This window comes from Symphalangus syndactylus, chromosome 7, assembly GCF_028878055.3.
Source record: "Symphalangus syndactylus isolate Jambi chromosome 7, NHGRI_mSymSyn1-v2.1_pri, whole genome shotgun sequence".
Lineage (NCBI taxonomy): Eukaryota > Metazoa > Chordata > Mammalia > Primates > Hylobatidae > Symphalangus > Symphalangus syndactylus.
In genome coordinates this window covers 140891827-140912850 of record NC_072429.2, presented here as the reverse complement: position 1 = coordinate 140912850, position 21024 = coordinate 140891827, and the positions used below count along the sequence as shown (strand labels likewise).

The following is a 21024-nucleotide window of genomic DNA, read 5'->3' as shown; positions in this document are numbered from 1 at the left end:
AAAATCACCAACACATGAAAAGGCCATTATGAGATTCCCTGGGAAAGACGCCTCCACTGGTCAGGAAAGATACAGTAAGAGGGTGGGGGGTGGAAAACCAATTAACCAAGCCTGTTAGCCTCCCATTATCAGTGCTGGGACTGCAAATATAAATATTAACTGCCGCAGGGCCAAGTTGTTAACAGACAACCAAACTCATAAATATCTCCACACAATTAATGGTGATGAAGTGCATCACCATGGTGGGGCTTTGAAGAGCTCGGGGTGGACACTGAGGGGGAAGCGGGTGCGGCCGCCACGGGTCTCCTGCTCCGCATCCACTCATTGCAGATGCAATTGCACTCCCTGATAAGCATCTGATTGCATTTCGAGGTCTGAATTTATAATGTGTCAGTTTATCGGTTTATTCATTATTTACAACCACTTAGAAAGAATATGTGCGTGTCCATATACATACATATATATGGACATACACGCCGATAAAACGAACACACCCGTCAAGTTATTGTGCAGCCGATAATTAAATGAGAGCTCTCCTGGCCGGCAGGAATCCCGGGGTGATCTCCTTTCTGCAGACAGTGGCTTCCTGTGTAACAATGTCAATAAATGACACCGCATTGGCCATAAACAGGCACTCGGAGCTCAGAAACAAATGCCCTGCTGTGGCTTCTCACAGCCTGGGCGCTTCTAGGCATTCTACTGAGGGGCATAATGGCCCCTGCCCCCTGCTGTGATTCCACTCTGGAAAGCGATGGTGAAATCCCAGAGACCACTCTGTTCCAGAGAGAGGCTCTTTCCACCCCAGGAGAAGATCTGTCCAGCCGAATGGAACTGTCTGTGGGAGGTCAGAATTCAGGCCAGCTCCCTCCTTCCTGTCCCAGCCCTGCCAGTTGTGCCCCTGGACTCAGATATGCCCAGATGCCACTCCCAGACAGGAGGAGCCACCGCAGGGTCTGTGGCTCAGGGTCCGGGAAGCATAAAAGGCCACTTTGCTGGAAATGGGATCCATGGCATGTTCGTGCAGCCAGGGCTGCGCTCCATGAAGCCCAGGAAGTGCTTGGCCCCTGGAGAGACCTAAGCTAGACCCCTCACAGTCCTGTGCTGCTTGGATCATTCATTTATTCACTCATTCACTTCTTCCTTTCACTACTTGGTCACCGAGTGATCACTTCCCAAGGGTCTGCCCTGCAGACTGTGGGCAAATGCTGAGAGGTATTAGATGAGTTAGGAGAATCCCGTGTCCCAGGCTTCATTACCAAATGTTAGGATGCCTGTTTTCTCATCCGTTCTTCCTCTGTCCCTCTGCTGCACTCTCTCCTTCCTTTCTTTCTTTCTCTCAACAAGTGTTATGGGCCAAGCACTGCTTTTAGAGCTAGGCATGGAATAGTCGACAAGACAGAGTCTTTGCTCTCTCTGAGCCTGCGTTCAACGGGAAGAGCAGACAATAAATAGAGACCATGTCAAGTGGTGACAAGTGCCGTAAGACAAGGAGAATGATTGTGGAAGTGCTGTTCTCTGTCTGACAACTACGAGCCGAAAGGCCAGGAGGAAGTGTGAGGGCCACAGGGAGGAGGCCCTGGTGGGCTGTGGCTGGGAGGAGTGGGCCGCAGGGGCGGGGGGCAGCATGCCGAAGAGACTGTGCGGGGGTGGTGTTTCACATCACGCAGGCCTTTCTAGGCCATCGTGAAGACTTGGGCTGTGTTCTAAGTGGGGCGGGACCCTTGGAGGGCGTGGGCGTGACACAGCTGCGCTTTCATGAGACCATCCTGGATGCCGTGTTGAAAATAGTCTGGAGAGGTGGGAAAGTCAGAGACATAGAGAGAACAGGGAAGACATACAAAGAAGGAGGGCGAGAGACAGAGAGACAGAGAAAGGAAGCGAGAGAACACAGGGGAGACAGCACGGCAATGACGGTGAAATGCGGGTGCGTCTGGACAAACGTGTTAGCATGGAGGTGATGGGAAGTGTCCGGACACTTAAATGTGTTTTAAAAACAGAGGTCATGGGTTTTTCCTTTGAATTGGATATAATTGGTGTGATATGAAGGGAGGAGTTAATATCTTCAAGGTTTTTAAACGTGAGAACATGTGGGAAAGAATTGTCCTTTGCGAGGATGGGGAAGAGCAGGCTAATCTGGGGAGGGCAGGAATGTTTGGTTTTGGCCACATTGTGTTTGGGGGGTCTTTAGACATCTATGTGCTGTTTTGGTTAGACATTGGATATATAAATCTGGAGTTTAGAAAAGAATTCAGGCTGAGACAATTATTTTACTTGGGAAGGGAATTTAGAGAAAAAGCCTGGCCGGACATCACATCCCAGGAGAACTCCAGGCTCTGGAAGTTGGAACGCTGAGGAACCGCAGCAAAGGACACTGAGAAGGAGGGCCTGGGGGATGCAGGAGAACCGGGAGCTGGGGCGTCTGGGAGGAATGCTTCAGAGACGCAGCAAGGGGCCTGCCTCTGGACACTGAGAAGGAGGGCCTGGGGGTGAGGGAGAACCAGGAGCATGGGGCATCTGGGAGGAATGCTTCAGAGACGGGGCAAGGGGCCTCTGGCCAAATACGGGTAACAGGTTGAGTTAAGTAAGAGTTGAGAAATGGCTGCTGACAAGTGCTGCTGAGGTCAGATACAGGAACTCTCTGACCGGAGCAATGAAGGCGTTGACAGAAGGAGAAGGGGAAGCCTCATGGACAGATGATGTGCTGGAGGGGTCTTCTGTAAAGGGGAGGAGAGGGAAGGACAGTTGCTTCGAGGAATTCAGGGTAAGTTTGTGTGTGCACACACACCCACACCCACACACACATGCACCCACATACACGGAAAGTATTTATACATATTTCATATACACACACTTACACATGTATATATATATATATACATATATATATATATATATGTACGAAGACATACACATTTCGTATGTATATTTACAGCAGAATTTTATAATCCCATAAAGTGGGGAAATTTGACAATGCAGGGGACAGAGGCAAGATATTGTCTGGAAATGGCAGCTTCAGGAGAGAGCAGGATCCCACGGCAGCACAGAGGAAGCATTTATGACCTTCGACAGTGAGGTGAAACAAATAGAGAAGAGAGACTTGGTTCTAACATCCAAAAATTGGATTGGAAGGCCGAACGTCCTGGTTCCTCTTACTTCAATTTGAACCCATCTGAGTTTCTTCAGATAGATCCTGAAGTTACAGATGAGAATATAAAAAAGAGGCTTTGGCAGTTATCCATATTGGTGCGTCCTGACAAAAATCGAGATGATGCTGACAGCACAAAAGGCTTTTGAAGCTGTGGACAAAGCTTGCAAGTTGCTACTGGATCAGGAGCAAAAGAAGAGGGTCCTGGATGTAATTCAGGCAGGAAAGGAATACGTGGAACGCAGTGTGAAAGAGTGAAAAAAACAATGAAAGAAGGAAGGAGAACCTACGAGTTTAGCAGAGGATGATACTGAGCCGTTCAAACAAGCTGTATATATGCAGACAATGAAACTGCTGAGCAGGAAATTAAAAGGAAAGAGAAAGAAGCCAAAGAGATGCATGAAAGGAAATGACAAAGGGAAGAAGACATTGAAGCTCAAGAAAAAGCCAAATGAGAAAGAGATTGGCAGAAAAACTTTAAAGAAAGTCGCGATGGTCGTGTGGACAGCTGGCGAAACTTCAAGCCAATACAAAGGGGAAGAAAGAGAAGAAACATCAGACCTTCCTGAGACCACCAAAAGTAAAAATGGAGCCGTGTGAATGACCACCCAGGGTCACAGGCACAGAACCTTCCCCCTGCTGTCTCCCCTCCTGCATCGAAGACTCATTCTTTCCTCCCACTTCCACCCCAACATAGAATAGCATGTGCTTTTTAGTCCATTTTGTTTTCAATACAATCTAATATCAAACAGAGTAATTCTTTTGTGCATTGAAATGAGGGGCTTGGTTTAAACAAAAGACCTTCCCCTCTCCCTGCCCCTAGAACCTCCAGGATTGGAGGGTGCTGCCTCTTCTTCCCACAGCCTGTAACTTAATGTTCTTTTCTTCACTGAATTGTAATGGTCAGAAACTTTGTGGATAGCTGTGGAAATTATCCAGTTAAACATACTGTTTAAATGACATTGCTGTGACTTCAGAGACAAGCCTGGAAGGGGCACCTTAGGAAGCCGCTTTGCTTCAGTTACTCACTTCTGGGTGTGCTCCCTTCGAAGCCCCAGAGGAGACAGGGAACGCTGTGGGCACGCAGAGCAGGCACCTGCTGCCCTGATGCCCTGTGGTGTTCGGCACGTGCCCTCCTGTCTACTGACCAATCAGCGTGGCATGAGGCCCATGCCGCCCAAACCTTTCACTTTCCAAAGAGCTAGCCATCCTCCACCTTGTACCATGGTGTTCTAGCCTGTCTGCATTTGTTGGTGGTAATATTCTTTATGTATAATAATTTTTATACCCCCCAAAAAAACATAGTGTCCAGTGGCCCCAAGAAACAGGTAAATACCCTGCACTGATGGCTTCATTGAACCGAGGGAGCTACAGACTCCCTCAGTGACCAGGGTGCTATCTGCGGTGCTTGAACACGTGATTTATGGTTTGGCATTTGACTACATCAGCCTAGACATTTACTTGGTATTTTGTCATCCATTAAATCATAAACATCACATTCTGTAATGGATCCCATCAGTACTGAAGAGGATGGAATCTGGAGGAAAGGGGGGTGGGAGAGAGAGGTTGGGTCCTTACACAGAGCCCAAAGCATACCAGGCATTTTGCTAGTCAGTTCTCCTCGGTCATCTCAGATACCTCCACGGACGCCCTGACAGGTGGGTCCCAGGATGGTCATTGTTCCAGTGTGGCTCAGGGAAGTTCGGAGCATGGGTGTGCACAGCACATGACAATATTTGAACCCAGCTCAGCCTACGTGCCCTTATCCCCTGCGGGACCTCAGTCGCCACCTACAGGACGTGTTTCTCCCATACCCTTCCTCCACTCCCACTACCTTGTTTCTCCCGAGGTCAGCAAGGAACAAGGCAAAGACGGGTCAGTCTGCCTAGCTGGAGGAACCCTGGGAAACTCAGGCTTCGTGTGGATCGTGAGCCTCAGGGAAGTAGGTTTATTCAGTGTCTCACAGTCACCACAAAATAATCAGTTTTCATCGAGTTCAAAAGTGCTCAGCATAATTGGCCAATGGACTCACAACCGCTTCTGGGCCCCCACCTCTTGTGCACCGCTGCATCAACCTGCCCTCATCCCACTTTGTCTTCAAAGGTGTCTGCCAAAGAGCGGGAGGCACTCCCTGCCTTCACCTCCTTTAGCTCCTCCCCTTAATCCTCCACAGATGTGCCCATAACACATGACCTACACATCCAGCCCCACCTTGCACTGCTTCTTGATGGACCCAAACTAACTCAGACAGGAGGAGCTAACCTGCCATTGAGCTCCTGCACCAGAAGTGGCTGTCACCAAGGTCTCACCCAATGGCCTCCTCTCCTCTGTGCGTGTGTGTGTGTGTGTGTGTGCACATGTGTATGCTCTGGTGCTCAGTTCTGATCATCAGCCGCTGGGAACCCCCTTCTAGATTAGGATTTGATCAGCATTTTTTTTTCTTTTTTTTAGTGAGAATGAGAGAGAGGGTCTCACTCTGTTCCCCAGGCTGGAGTGCAGCAGCCCAATTACAGCTCACCACAGCCTCCACCTGCCAGGCAAGTGATCCTCCCAACTCAGCATCCCGAGTAGCTGGGACCACGGGTGTGAGCCACCATGCCCAGCTAATTTTTTGTTTTGTAGAGATGGGGTCTCATTATGTTTCACAGGCTGGTCTCAAACTCCTAGCCTCAAGCAGTCTTTCTGCCTTGGCCTCTCAAAGTTCTGAGATTACAGGCGTGAGCCACTGCTCCCAGCCTGTTCAGCATCTTGACATCAACAACAGGGTGACTCTAAGGGAGAAAGGTCTCTTCACCCCCATCATCATCTTACAGCTTCCTCTTTCTCCTTCCCACAAAAATATTGCTCAAGGTCCCCTTCCTAGAGCTGGGTCAGGCCTATGTTACCTGGGCTGTCACCTGACCAGCTCTTCGAAGGCTAGTGGTGCCGTGCAGCTGGATAGAGAGGCGTGAGGCCCAGAGGCTCAGCGGAGGAGCTGTCCTGCTTCAGCCCTAAGCCCTGTGTGATGGTCTCTACCTGCCTGCAGCAGAGAGAACTGCAGTGGTCTCAGACGATTTTAAAGTAGTATTTTGATTCTTTGTGTTGATTGAACTCTCTGAAGTTGCCATTTTTGTGGATCAAGAACAGCTGACTGCCAGTGATTTCCTGCTTTACAGAGATGCCTTCCTTCAGAATCTTGCTGGGGCCATGAGTGGAGGAGATAGCATGGATTCAGTTGAGGATTCAGGCATTCTTGGGTCCCTGGCCCTAATAACAGCAAATATCATTCAAGCCGATCTCTTCCCAGGCAGGACTGCACCGATCCCACCCGGGAATTGCAATGAAGGTGGGGACTCAGCATGAACTCCAATTCTAATCACAAAAAGTCCAGCTGTTTTCCTAAACAAAAGGGCATGGATGGGCCTCCTGAGAACCCTTTTCACTGCACCAGGAGGCAGTGCCCAAAGTGACAACGTTAGCCTCAGTCCAGAGGATCGGAAGGGAGCGGAGAGGCCAAGTGGCATGGACCAAAAGCATCCCTGCACCCCTCGCCTGGGTACCAGCACTGCACACCCAAGCTTCAGGCGATTTTCTCTTCTTCCCAACACTCATGATCCCCACTCTCTCTTGAATTCCCAGTCTCACCCCTCCCGCCACACAGCTGCCCAAACCAGAAATCTGAGGCTCTTTCTCCTCCATCATCCCCATGCCGACCCCTCACTAAATTCTGTTCCATCTGCCTCTGAACCGCTTATGGAATTCATTCCTTGGGCGCTACCTCCCTGCTCCCACCATGGTGAGACCACCACAGAGCCCCGCCCAGGTGATAGTGACAGTGCCTTGCCAGCCTCACCACCCCACACAAAAGCCACAGCAGTCTTTAAGTCACAAATCAGCTTCGGCTATAGTCTCATTTCAATGTCATCAGTGTTTTCCACCACTTCCAGGACAATGCCCCGTTGCGGACCTTGACCCAAGGCCCTTCCCCCACCCAGCCTCATCTCTCCCAGCTGTACCCGCACCTGGGGAAACCTCGCTTCCGGACACCCTCTGCTCTCTGCTGCCTGTTGGCCTTGTCCTACTGTTGACTGCTCTGCCCAGAGAGGCTTCACTCCCCTCACTTACTCAGGGTTGCTGCCCTCTCATCCTGGAGGCCCCCCATGAGCCATATCAGGCTCCCCTCTGCCAGGAGTCCCACTCAACACAATCCAGGATCATGGTCTCTCTGGGAATGTGCTTCTTCCTTGAATTCACTCAGAGGCCAGGGCTGCGCTGCACCTGCATTTCCAGGAGCTCTCCACGGGGACTGGGCACAGCTGGACTCATGCAAATGAAGGTTGCTAATGTCTCCACAGCCCTTGGGGTCTCTAAGACCTTCCTCCCTGACTGCGGGTCCCAGGATGCAGAACCAGAGGAAACCCATGGGATGTGGGTGATTGAAAACGGGAAAAGGCACAGAAAAGGATGTGAGGAAAGGCAGAATGCCAGGCTTCAGGCTCAGTGGGAAGGGGGATGTTTAGGGGCTGTGAATTCTCACCAGCAGCCATGAAGTCTAGTCCCTCAGGGTGAGGCTGGGGCCAAATATGTGGGCAGAAATGCTCACTGCGGAGTTGGATTACATTCTTCAGTCTTCTCTTCTTGTATTGTATTTGGAATCAATCTCTTAATAGAGTGATAGGATATATCTATATCCATCTGTCTGTCTGTTTATACTTCTATCATCTATTTATATTATCTGTCTGTATCCATCTATCTATCCAACTATCTATCTGCATGTATCTATTTGCCTGTATCTCTCTGTATGTATCTATCTGCCTGTATCTATGTATATCTCTGGATTTATCTCTCTGCATGTATCTATCTCCATGTATCTCTCTGCATGTATCTATCTGTATGTATCTATCTACTTATAGCTCTCTGCATGTATCTCTCTGCATGTAGCTGTCTGCATGTATCTCTGCATCTATCTCTCTGCATTTATCTATCTGCATGTATCTACCTGCTTATAGCTCTCTGCATGTTTCTCTCCTCATGCATCTCTCTGCACGCATCTCTCTGCATGTATCTCTGCATTTATCTATCTGCATGTATCTCTCTGCATGTATCTCTGCATTTATCTATCTGCATGTATCTACTGCTTATAGCTCTCTGCATGTGTCTTTCTGTATGTATCTCTCTGCATGTATCTCTCTGCAAATATCTCTCTGCATGTATCTCTCTGCATGTATCTTTCTGCATTTATCTCTCTGTATGTATCTCTCTGCATGTATCTCTCTGTATGTATCTCTCTGTATGTATCTACTGTATCTGTGTGTATCTCTGTGCATATATCTCTCTACATGTATCTATCTGCATGTATCTACTGTATGTATCTATCTGCATGTATCTCTCTGTATATATCTATTTCTATAAATATGTGCATCTATCATCTCACCTACATAGAGAGACAGAACAGAGTCTTGGAGTAGAAGGAACCACAGCTGGGATTCCTGTGACGAAGACCCCACCCCACTTCCTGGCCCTCTGACTTTATTCAGCACTGCATTCTAGAAAGAGTTTGGCCTGCATCTGGGCATAGAATTGATTCCTATGTCTGCTCTTGGTGGCCGTGAAACCTTTGACTGTCACATGAACTCTCTGTGCTTGGGTCCTTCATGTGTGAAGTGAGGGAGTGGTAACCAGGTTGAAGGCTGCAGTGAGGAGTCGGTGAAGCAGGGGTGAGAGTACCCTAGCCTCAAAGAGCCCCTGTTTGCCCGAATGTAAAACTGCATATCTGAGGGTGAGCTTGGGGCCCAGCTAGGCTGGGGTGAGACTGGAACCTAAGCTTTGTTAGGGCAGGGTCCACATCAGTCTAGTTCTCTGTCTAAAGCCTAGCACCTTGCCAGGCAAAGAGCAGGCATGCGTAAAGGTTGATTGAGTCTTCTTGGAAAGGCTGATTTATCTCTGCTCTGTCACATTTCTCAGAGGTGCGCCCCCTGCATTCCTGAGCCCCAGCCCCTGACAGTGCAGATCTGCCGATGGCCTTCTCTTCTAATTAGCTCCGCATGTCAGCCTGCAAATTGGCAAAACTGTCAGAGAAGCAACAACAGAAAAAAAAAGATCAGGAAATGTGGTAAGGGAAAAAATGCTTGAATCTGCACGTGGTTCTTTGAACTATAATTAGTATGTTGGGTTTAAAAGTGGTAAAAGCCCATTAGCTCCTGTACTGGCTGCTGAAAAGTTAGATGAAAAAGAGGAGTCTGGGGAAGGCTGGTGAGGATCAACATTTTCAATTTAAGGAGATGCATTCTCTAGGCCTTAAACGCTTCGGGATTGTCCTTTTCTCCGTGTGCACACCCACCCAGCACAGCTGCCTCGTAGTTGGGTTCTGCACTTAGTGATGAGGATACAGTGTCCATCTATGGGACGTTCACATCTGATGAAGGAACCAGGACTCTTCCTGCCACAGTTTCTGGACAGGCTGGGAGTAAGAGTTCAGGGCATGCCTGGGTACTTGGGGAACTGAGAAGTGACCTGAGCCGGGTTCATCTCAGGCCCACGTGGAACCTCAAAAGGCCCCCTGACCCCTTTGGGCAACAGTTTCCTCCTTGGAAAGTTGGGAGAGGTCAATCAGGGCTGGACTCTGTGAGTCTTTGAATTTCCTGATAATGAATCCTATTTAGGTAATAGGGAGGGCGGAAAGAAAGGGAACCCCCCGGCCAGGCGCAGCAGCTCACGCCTGTAATCCCAGCACTTTGGGAGGCCGAGGCAGGTGGATCATGAAGTCAGGAGATCGAGACCATCCTGGCTAACACAGTGAAACTCCATCTGTACTAAAACTATAAAAAATTAGCCAGGCGTGGTGGTGGGCGCCTGTAGTCCCAGCTACTGGGGAGGCTGAGCCAGGAGAATGGTGTGAACCCAGGAGGCGGAGCTTGCAGTGAGTTGAGATCGTGCCACTGCACTCCAGCCTGGGTGACAGAGTGAGACTCCATCTCAAAAAGAAAGGGAACCCCCCAAAAGCTCAGTTCACCTGAATTGATTGGCCCCAAATCTCATTTGTTCTTGAAAGGCCACCTGAAGTCCCACCTTTTCTCAGAATCCTTCCAAAGCTTCCCACCTGCAGGAATGTCCCTTCCTTAAGCTCCATGACATCACAATAGTAATTATAAAAATTAGAAACATGACGAAGCCATGTTCTCTGTGCCTTCTAAGTCACAACTCACCTATTTCTCACCGCATTAGACTCATTTTATAGATGGAGAAACAGAGAATGTGAAGCCGCTTCTTGTGGCAGAGCTTGAACTCAAACCCAAGCCCGACCCCAGAGCCCACTCTCTTAACTGACACCCAACACCACAATTTTCTTTTTTAGCAGGTTTACCATACACCAGGTGTTGAATTAGGTACATGAATTAGGTTGTCTATTAAACCTCAAACATTCCCGCAGTGAGGCTCGAAGATGCAGCCACTGAAGTGGAGGAAGCTGAAATGTCTTCCCTGCTGTTTTGGGCTGGGAAACTGCCGAGCTGAGATCTGAACTCAGAACTTTCCTGGCAGCGGCTGCCTTCATGTGGCATCAACAGCACACGGTTCGAATTCCACTGCTGATCATTTCACAGCACTGTTTAGCACTTTAAGTAGAATACACATTCAGAGAAATGCACGTATCGTAAGGGAACAGACTTGATGAGATTTTACAGAGATTTTACTGAGTGAGGTCCCCCAGCTAACCATCAACTGGGTCAGGAAACAGTACATCACTGGCACCACAGAAGGCTCCCTTCTCTGCCTGTGACCACCTTCCAAAGGTCTCTGCTATTCCCACCTTGACACAGAGATGAGTTCTGCCTGATTGGAGTCAGGTACAGTGCACTCCCGTGTGTCTGGCTCTCCCTTCTCTCTACATGGTGTTTGTGGATCCTCCCTGCGGTTGCAGGGAACTGCACTCTGTTGCTTTCATTTCTCTATTACCCCACCGCATGACGCCATGGAGATTTAGCTCTCCATTCTACTGTTGAGGCACAATGTAATTGGTTTTAATTTTTTTTTGCCTATTATGAGTAGAACTACTATAAACCTTCATACACACTTTTTGGTAAAGAAACACATTTATGTTGGGTATATATCAATGAGCGAAATTAACAGGTCGTAAATGCTGGCAGGTGTGGTGTAGGGAAACATGGGGGGCTGGATCTTCGGCATGGCTGCGTCAACTCCCTCTTACCAGTGCATTGCCAGTTACTTCACATCTTTGTCAACACTTTGTACCTTCAATTTAAAAATTTAGCCATTCTGTGTAGTGATACTGTTTCGTAATTTTAATACTCATTTTCTGGATAACTAATGAGGGTCAGCACACTTGTATATTAACCAATTCAATATCTTTATGGAGTGTCTTTATGAGCTATTTGCCAACTTTTTCTAAAAAAATGAATTGTGCAGTGGCTCCCACATGTAATCCCAGCACTTTATGAGGCCGAGGCAGGTGGATCACTTGACGTCAGGAGTTTGAGACCAGCCTGGCCGACATGGTAAAACCTTGTGTCTACTAAAAATTCAAAAATTAGCCAGGCGTGATGTTGGGCACCTGTAATCCCAGCTACTTGGGAGGCTGAGGCAGGAGAATGGCTTGATCCCTGGAGGGGGAGGTTGCAGTGAGGTGAGATTGCACCATTGCACTCCAGCCTGGGTGACAAAGGGAGACTCCGTCTTAAAAAAAAAAAAGAAAATTGTTTGTGTTTTTTCTGTTGATTTACGGGGGTTTCCTTTAAAACACATATTCTGGAGACGAGCCTTTTGATGGGCATAAATGATCAATTCTGATAAAATCCCATATTTTAACCTTTTCCTTCATGGTTAGCAACCACCTGAAGGTCACGCCCTATATTATGTCTTGGAGGCTTTATTTTATTGTTCTACCTTTCACTTTCAGGTCTAAAATCTATCTGGCCTGGTGCTTTGATGTAGTTTTTAAGCTACTTTTAAATGATGTGAAACGAGGGTCAATTCATTTTTCCCATCTGGTTATTGGATTAGGTCAACATGATTTATTGGGAAGACTATCTCGCCCCACCGTATTGGAGCGGCACTGCATCAAACATTCTGAGGATTTTCTTTGTGAAAGGATTTTTAACTACAAACTCAGTTTCTTTGTATAAGTAAAGGGGCATCCCAGACAGCTATTTCCTTTTGAGAGAACTTTGGTTATTTGTGTATTTAACTAATTTGTGAATTTTATCTAATTTGTCAAATTTATTGGAATAAAGTTCATCATATTTCCCAAGTATCCTTTTAATATCTGTATAATCTGTAGTGATGTCATCATTCTCATATCTGATATTTATAATTTATGTCTTCTCTCTTTCCTCCGGTCAGTCTGGTTAGAGGTTTACCAATTTTAATGACCACAAAAAAATAAGCTTTTGGCTTCATTGATCTTCTTTCTTGTTTTTCTGTTCTCTATTCCATTGATCTCTTCTCTTTATTGTTTCCTCACTTTTGCTTAATTTCAGTTGAATTTTTTTTCCTTTTACTGGCTCTTTAAGGTTAAAGGAGAGAGCTTTGATGTGAAACTTTTCTTTTCATCTACTATTGGTCTTCCGTGCTCTAAATTTCCTCCTATCTGCTGTTTCAGGGACATCTTTCAAGTTCTGATATGCTCTGTTTTCATTTCCATTCAGTTCAAAACACTTTCTAACTTCCCTTTGGATTTCTTCTTTAATGCATGGGTTATTTACAAGTATCCTATTTCATTATCAAACATTTGGGAACTTTCCAGAAATCTTTCTGCTACTGATTTATAATTTCAGTCCATCGTGGTTACAGAGCACGCTGCGTATGAGCCTTAGTCCGCCGTGTGCTGCTGCAATAAAATCCCTGAGACCAGGTAATTTGTAAAAACCAAAAATGTATCTTCTCACAGTTCCGAGGGCTGGGAAGTCTGAGATCAAGGTGCTGGCAGGTCAAGTTGCCCGACGAGGGCTGCACACTCCAGAGGGGAAGGACACTGCGTCGGCACAGGAGGAAGGCGGAAGGGCTAGTGGAGGAAGCCTCAGGCAGAACGGCCTTCACCCCACCCACAGGAGGAGCTGCACGGCCAGATCACCTCTCAGTATCATCACGCTGGCGAGACCTGCATTTTGGAGGGGACACACTCACACCACAGCACATGATCTGAATCCTTTCAAATGTATTGAGATTTTGTTTTGATGACCTCGGATAGGGTCTGTCTTGGCAAATGTTTCACATGTACGTGAAAAAGGAAAACATGCTTTATAAATGATGAATGTCAATCAGGTCAGGTTAATTCATGCTGCTGTTTAAGTCTTCTGTGTCCTTACCAAATCTCCCTCCTTATTTTATCAATTAGTGAAAGATGGATGTTTCCATCTCGCTGTTTTTGTGGATTTGTCCATTTTCCTTTTGTTTCTAACAGTTTTTGCTTCATGCATTGTGAACCTCTGTAATTAATCCATAAACATGTAGGATTGTTATGTCCTCTTGATGAGTTGACCCCTTTATCATTTTTGAAATGATTTTAAGATCTCTCGTAACACTCTCTGCTCTGAAATCTATTTTGTCTGAGTTTAATGTAGCAACTCCAGGTTTCTTTTGGTGGGTGCTAGCAAAATATACCATTTTCCATCATTCTACCTTTATTTGTGTCTTTATATCCAGAGTGGGCTTTTTGCGGGTAGCATAGAGCTTGGTCTTTTATTTTTTTTCTTCATCCAATTTGAAAATCCCTGTCTTCTAACTGAGGTATTGAGAACATTTAAATTTAAAATAATTATTAATAATACTTGGTTTCTTGCTGCCTTCTGAGGTTTATCTTCTATTTGTCCTTTTTTCCTCTTTAATCGACATAGCGATGTCCATTTCTAGAAGTTCAGTTTGGGTCTTTTCCTATCTTCTGTGTTATCATGTAATATGTCCAGTCTTCTCTGGGTTTTTTTTTTTAACATATGGAATGTAGTTAAAGGAGCAGCTTGAATGTCCTTGCCTTTTACTGTTATGATTTGTGCCATCCTCTCTTGAATGCTTTTTTGTCATCAACTTGGGTCAAACTTTCTGTTTCTTTGCATACCTGGTAAATTGATCGTATAACAAATGTTATAATTTTATCTTGTTGGGTGCTGTATATTTTTGTGTTTCTATACATATGTTTGAGGATACAGTCAAGTTACTTGGAAATAGCTTGATCCTTTTGTTTCTTCTTTTGAGTTTAGTTAGACTGAATCAGAGCCACAGTTACTGGAGGGATAATTATTCCCTTCTACCGAGGCAAGACATTTTCAACACCTGATGCCCCATGAATTGTGATGTGTTGAAGTTTAATTGTTGGGATAGAAAATATTCCTAATATTTCCTACCCTGCAGGAGCCTAGAAATTTTTCCACAGCCTTGGCAATTTGGGGGTTTCCTCACCACACGCATATGCTATCATTTTACTTTAACATATGTTATGAATCCCATACAACATTGCTATTATTTTTGTTTTAAAGTGTTCATTTCTTAAAAAATGTTTTCATCATAAAATAATAAAATGCATACAGAGAATCAAACACAATAAATGTGTGGTTTACAAATTATTCTTAAGCAAACACCCTGGTAACTCCCATCAGTTTAAGAAACATGGTTTTGTCACCCACGCTGGGAACCATGTCCATCAGCCTTGCCTCAGTGAGGCCTCTCCACCTGCTCCACACCCCATAAGTAAACATAATCCTGACTTTTATAGTAATTGCATCTTTTTAAACAAAATAATTTTATCATTCAAATGTGAATTCCTGGACATTACAAATTAGTCTTGTCCAATTTTAAAATTTGACATGCCTTTTAAGCTTCTTTTATCCTGTAAACTCCCTTTCTACTTTTTTTCTTTTCTGTGCCATTATCTGTGGGGAAGTCTGGTTCCTTTGAGTCGTGGACGCTCCTGCAGTCTGGAATTTGCTGATAGCACTCTCAACATGCTCCTCTGTCCTTTCTATTTTTTTGCAAGTTGGCAATGGGAGCCAGAGACTGGGTCACCCTCATGCTTAATCCCTTTGTAAAGTTGCTATTTGGTGTTTGGCCAGAGTGTGGGAGACACGTAATTTTCAATTGTACCTCTTTTTGCCATGAGAAACAGCCATCGATTTTTAATGCCCACATTTACTAATTCATCCAGAGTTGCAAGGCATGATATTCTCATTCTGTTGACTTTTTGGCTTATTATTTGTCAATTGACATTTCAAGCATTTCAGGGAAAAGTCATCTTATTTACCCACATCTGTACCATTTCCAGTTCCATCCTCTTTTTCCTTTCGCTGAAGGAAATTTTTTGTTCCAGTGTGAAAGTCCTGGTGATGAATTCTCTCAGTTTTCATTTTTATGAAAATATCTCTATCTGACCCTCAATTTTGAAAGTATTTTGCTGGTTATAAAATTCTAGGTTCACATTTAAGACACCATTCCATTGTCTTCTGGCCTGAGAGTTTCTGACGAGAAATAAACTGCTACCTTTATCTTTACCTTCCACCTGTCTGTCCCTTCTTACCCCTCCAAATGCCTTTAGGATTTTCTCTTTAGCTGGGGTCTCTATCCGCTTGACAAGGATGTGCCTAGCTGTTCTTTTCTTTGCATTTATTTTGCTTGATTTTATTGAATTTTCTGGAATAATAGATTGATGTTTTATAATCACATTTAGAAAATTTTTAGCTAATATGAATTTAAATATCTTTTCTTCCATTCTGTCTTCTCCTTTTTGGATTTCTGTTATATATATAAACACTGCTTAATATTTCTACACTGGTGGCTAAGGCTATGTTTACTTATATTCAGTCTTTTTTTCTCCTCTGTGCTTCGGTTTATTCAAACTGTCATGCTCTGCCTTCAAGTTGAATGATCCTTTCTATTGAATGGATTTTGTCCTTCATTCTTAGAATTTCTATAGCTCTCCAAAAATTTCCTACCACTTCACTCATTAAACACATTTTACCCTACAAATACTTAACATAGTTATGGGTATTTTAATGTCGTTTTCATCTAATTCCAACATCTCTACAATGCCTGGGTCTTCTCCTGTGAACCGTTTTTTCCTTTGACTTTGGATGACAGCTTACTGTCTCGTTCCATGTCTAGTAGTTTTTGTTTTTATAATGAACATTGTGCATGATAAGTTGTAGAATCTCGAGATTCTGTTATCTTCTCCTACGAGTGTTAAATTTTGTTCTAGACGGCAGTTAAATTACTCGCATATCATCTTGGTCCTAAGGGCCTACCTGCTGTTAGAAAAATCTATTCAATTTTGCCCTCAGCCTTAGGGCGTCAGTACCAGTTTTAGGATGCAGTTCTGAATTCTTTTGGGGTTCTAGTGGAATGCCTGCAGCGTTTATCAAGGCCCTCTAACATGGTGAAACTTGAGCTCTAAACTGTTTCTGCAGCACTGTGCAGTTGCTGAATTCTCTGCTGTCTTTCAGCCTTTCAGCTATTTTTTGGTGAGGCTCCGTAGAGATTTGCCCTATATATGTGCATGTGCATGTATATGTATGTATGCACGTGTATGTGCGTCTACATGTGCACGTGTATGTACATGTGCATGTGTATGTGCATGTGCATTTGCATGTATGTGTGCATGTGCATGTGTATTTGTGTATGTGTGCATTTGCAAGTGTATGTGTACGTGCATGTGCATTTGCATGTACGTGTGTATGTGCATGTGAACGTGCATTTGCAGGAGCGTGCGTATGCATATATGCATGTGCATTTGCATGTGTGTGCATGTGTATGTGTGTGCATTTGCATGTGCATGTGTATGCGTGTGCATTTGCATTTGCATGTGCATGTGTATTTGCATGTGCGTGTGTATGTGTATGTGTGTGTGCATTTGCGCATGCCTGTGTGTACATGTGTGTGCATTTGCTTGCGTGTGTGTGCATGTGCATTTGCATGTGCATGTGTATGCATATGTGCATGTGTACATGTGTATGTGTGTGTGCATTTGTTTATGTGCATGTGTGTGCATGTGCATGTTTGTGTGTATGTGTGTGTGCGTTTCCATGTGCGTGCATATGTGTATGTGAATATGTACTTGCATGTACATTTGCCTGTGTATGTATGCATATTTGCACGTGTATTTGCATGTGCATTTGCATGTGCATTTGCATGTGCATGTGTATGTGCATGTGCATGTGTATTTGTGTGTGCATTTGCACTTATGTAAATGTGTATGTTTATGTGCATGTGTGTGCTTCTTTGTGTGTATGTGCATGTGCATGTGTAATGTGCGTGTGCATGTGAGTATGCATATGCACATGCATGTGTATGTGTATGTGTATGTCTATATGTATGTGCATTTGCATGTGTGTGCATGTGTATGTGCATGTGTACATGTGTGTGCATTTGCACTTATGTGCATGTGTATGTTTATGTCCGTGTGTGCATGTTTGTGTGTGTGTATCTGCATATGCATGTGCATGTGTATGTGCTCTACGTGTGCGTGTGAGTGTGCATGTGCACGTGCATGTGTATATGTATGTGCATTTGCATGTGCGTGTGCGTGTGTAAGTGCATGTGCATGGCAGAGTGAGCCAAGAATTTGAGGGAAGTGTACAGATTCCTCAATCCAGCATTTTCTTCTTCAATTTCCAGCCCTGCTGGAAGTCCTAAACATGGATTCCTGATTCCCCAGCCCAGGGAGACTGCTGCTTTCTTGTCCTCTAATCTTCTTGAGCCCTGCAGACGGGAAATTCCCTCAGGAGAATAGCGAGATGCACATAAAACTTGCCCAGATTAAACCCCTTATCTCAGGAGCTGTGTCTCTCCTCCAGATTCTGCCTGTTTAGTCACTCTACAGTGCCTCCCAACAGTTATTCTGATGTCTTACCCAGAGCTTATACATGCAGAGATTGGACATATTGCAGGTTTGGTTCCAGACCACCACAATAAAGTAAATATCACAATAAAATGAGTCACAGTTTTTTTGGTTTCTCTGTGCATATAAGTTATGTTTAGACCATCCTTCAGTGCACTAAGCATGCAATAGCATTGTGTCTAAAAATGTACATACTTTAATTTAAAAATACGTGATTGCTAAAAATGCTGATGATCATCTGAGCCTTCAGGGAGTCATAATATTTTTGCTGGTGAAGGATGTTGCCTGGATGATGTGGCTGCTGATGGATCAGGGTGGAGGTTGCCGAACACCGAAATGGTTCTGTCAGTTTCTCACAATAAGACAATCATAAAGCTGGCTGCATCGATCAGCTCTTTCTTTCACAAAATACTTCCCAGTATCATGAGGTAGCAATTGACCCACGGTAGAACTTTCAAAACTGGAGCCAACCCTCTCAAACCCAGCCACTGCTTTCTCAACTAAGCATATGGAATATTATAAATCCTTTGTTGTCATTTCAACAATGTCCACGGCATCTTCACCAAGGGTAGATTCCATCTCAGGAAACCACTTTCTTTGCTCATCCATAAGAAGCAGCTCCTCATCTGTTCAAATTTGATCATGAGATCACAGCAATTCAGTCACATCTTCAGACTCCACTTCTAATTCTACTTCTCTTGCTATTTCCACCATATTTACAGTTCCTTCCTCCACTGAAGTCTGAAATCCCTCAAAGGGTTGGAATCAACTTCTTCCAAACTATTAATATTGACATTTTGACCTCCTTTAAAGAATGACAAATGTTCTTCATGACAGAAATCTACCTGTGGCAGCTGTAGTATTACAAAATGTTTTTGTTAAATAAGGAGAAAGTTGAAATGACTCCTTGACCCAGGGCTGCAGAAGGGATGTTGTGCTAACAAGCATAAAAATAACAAAACAACATTCATCTCCTCGTAGACAAGAGTCTCACTTTGTCTCCCAGGCTGGAGTGCAGTGGCGTGATCTTATCTCACTGCAACCTCTGCCTCCCAGGTTCAAGCAATTCTTGTGCCTCAGCCCCTCGAGTAGCTAGAATTAATTACAGGCATGTGCCACCATGCCTGGCTAATTTTTGTATTTTTAGTAGAGATGGGGTTTCACCATATTGGTCAGGCTGGTCTCGAACTCCTGACCTCAGGTGATCCACCTGCCTGGGCCTCCCAAAGTGCTGGGATTACAGGCGTGAGCCACCATGCCCTGCCTCCATCAGAGCTTTTGAGTGACCAGATGAACTGTCACGTTAGTATTTGGAAAGTAATCTTTTTTTTTTTCTGGGCAATGTCTTAACATTAGGCTTAAAATATTCAGTAAACCATGCTGTAAACAGGTTTGTCATTCAAATGTTGTCATTCAGCCTTTTTGTTCCACGTCTAGAGCACAGGCAGAGTGGATTTAGCATCTTAAGGGCCCTAGGATTTTCATAATGGGAAATGAGCATTGGCTTCAGTTTAAAGTCACCAGCTGCATTAGCCCCTCACAAGGGAGTCAGCCTGTCCTCTGAAGCTTTGAATCCAGGCATTGACTTCTCCCCTCTAGCTATGAAAGTCCTAGATGGCATCTTCTTCTAGTAGACGGCTGTTACATCTACACTGAAAATCTGTTTACTGTAGCCACCTTCATGTTTATTGTAGCCACCTTCCTCAATGATCTTAGCTAGGTCTAATGGATGTCTTACTGCAGCCTCTCCACCAGCGCTTGCTGCTTCACCTTGCACTTTTGTGTTATGGAGTCAGCCTCTTTCCTTAAATCTCATGAATCAACCTCTGCTAGCTTCAGGCTTCCCTTCTGCGGCTTCCTAACCTCTCACAGCTTTCATAGAATTGAAGAGAGCTAGGGCCTTGCTCTGGACTAGGCTTTGGTTTAAGGGAATGTAGTGGCTGGTTTGACCTTCTGTCCAGACCACTCAAACTTCCACCATCTCAGCAAGAAGGCTGGTTCACTTTCTTATCATTTGCGTGTTTTCTGGAGTCGCACCTTTAATTTCCTTCAAGAGGTTTTTCTTTACTTTCACAATGTGGCCGTTTGGCCCAAGAGGTGCAGCTTTTGGCCTATCTCAGCTTTCAACCTGCTTTCTCACTAAGCTGAAGCATTTCTAGCTTTTGATTGGAAGTGACAGCAGTGTGACTCTTCCTTTCATCTGAACATGAGGCCATGGTAAGGTTATTAATTAGCCTAATTTCAATATTGTTGTGTCTGAGGGAACACAGAGGCCCTAGGAGAGGGAGAGAGATGGGGAGACGACTAGGAGAGCAGTCAGGACACACACAAGATTTATTGGTCAAGGTCATAGTCTTTCATGGGTGCAATTCATGGTGCCCCTAAACAACTGCAATAGTAACATCAAAGATCACCGTTCACAGATCACCATAAAAGGCATAATTTAAATGTTTGAAATATTGCAAGAATTACCAAAACCTAAGAATTACAGAAATAACACAGAGACCTGAAGTGAACCCACGCTGCTGGGAAAATGGCACAGACTTGCTCGGCACAAGGTTGCCACAAACCTTCCGGTTTTGAAAATCACAGTATCGGGCAAGTGCAATCAAATGGGGTTCTCCTGTGATGAGTTCTGGCGGAAAGGTTCTTCCAATATAAGCCCCTTCCCATTTGGCAAAGCTGTGACGTTCTCATGGTTCTTTTTCACATATGTGTGAATCCTACCATTTTTCATTATTACCCACGTTTGCCCTCTTTGTTCTTCTCACTGCCCTTCCCAGTTACCCTGCTTACACTGCAGATAGTTTCCTTCTGAACTGGGAAAGCTTTCCAGAGAATTTTATAGGCAACTTGATGTGTGCTAAGCTGCTTGGCAGCCCTGGCTTATGACACCTCAGGGAACTTCCCCTACACAGTGGACCAGAGCCGTGCTCTCTCCAGTGAGGTCTGGATTGCAGATGTGGGTCCCCTCTTCCAGACGCCTTCCTCACTCAGTGGCACCACCACAGCCCCTGGGGCAGGGCTCTCTCCGCAGATTTTATCCCTGTGCTATTTGCTGTTC

General features: G+C 45.0%; 1 pseudogene; it reads left to right on the top strand.

Annotated features, from left to right (window-relative positions):
• The first annotated feature begins 2970 nt into the window (after window positions 1–2970).
• LOC129485869 (dnaJ homolog subfamily C member 8-like) lies at window positions 2971–3773 on the top strand (annotated as a pseudogene).
• Window positions 3774–21024: the final 17251 nt, after the last annotated feature.